This window comes from Humulus lupulus, chromosome 3 (assembly GCF_963169125.1).
Source record: "Humulus lupulus chromosome 3, drHumLupu1.1, whole genome shotgun sequence".
In the NCBI taxonomy this organism is placed as follows: domain Eukaryota; kingdom Viridiplantae; phylum Streptophyta; class Magnoliopsida; order Rosales; family Cannabaceae; genus Humulus; species Humulus lupulus.
The window spans coordinates 36548230-36549491 of NC_084795.1; positions in this window are offsets into that span (position 1 = coordinate 36548230).

Sequence of the window (1262 nt, forward strand, 5' to 3'; positions counted from 1 at the left end):
AAAACTTCTGATCTCTGAAGCACTCCTTGGCCTTGGCCAATCCCAACTGCATCAATCTTGGCCAGATCCACCTTATCCCATCCTTGCTCACAATGTGACCAAGAAAGGTCACCTGAGGTAACTAGAATTCACACTTCATAAATGGGCATAGAATCGGTGCTCCCTCTACCTATGTAATACCAATAGGAGATACTGCTCATGCTTTGCTTCTGACTGAGAACAAACCAAGATGTTGTTGACGAAGACAATTGCAAATATATCCAAATAATCCTTGTACACTCTGTTCATCAGATCCATAAATGATATTGGGGCATTAGTAACTCCAAATGACATGACAAAGAACTTATAATTCCCATACCTCATGCAAAAAGTTGTTTTCGAAATATCCTCTTTTTTGATCCTCATCTGTTTATAACAAGATCAAAGATCAATCTTTTAAAACACTGTCTTTCCATGCAGCTGATCAAATAAGTCATTAATTCTTGGTAGGAGATACTTGTATATACTACACTGTGTACTTTTAAAGGTGCAAGACTTGCTAATCAAATCATTTAGTGAAAAACGTGAAACCGAAACCACTAATGAACTAGGGTTATAAAGATTTGGTCTCAAAAGGTTCATTTTATATAACTGAACATTTTTACACACGAGATCCCAAAAAGGAATGGCATTCAAATGTTAGTTTACAAAATTTCCAGAGTTCAAACAACAATTAGCCACTCTAAGGGCAAAACAGACGTTTCTGGTTCTCCTGCTCCTATCTCCCTCTCAACCATGGCAGATGAGCAGCTGATAATGTACTTTCTGCTATCAGAGCTCTCCGAATCAGGGCTGATCAAGCTTGCCCTTGCCTTTACCTGCACCACGAAGCACCAGTGAGCCAAGGCCCACCAAGAAAACATATCATATTATATAACAAGCAATAGTAACATTTGGATAACCCCTTAAGCATGTTCATACACTTAACATACCACAATAATCACAAAGCATGAAGATTCAACCAAAGACTCAGCTAATCAACACCCAACTATACAACATAACAATCCACCAATCAATAGTAACAATCAAATCACATGATAATCAGGGTCGAAACCTTAGGTCGCACCCACTGTTTATCCCACTGACTCCGAACCGGTTAAACTGAGCTCAGTGCATAATAAGCTGTCCTTAGCTACCAGTGGCCAAGCCACGCCTTGTGTGCTAGTGTAAACTTTCACACTCTTAGGCCATTTTTTTACTATTTACATGGCATAATACCATCC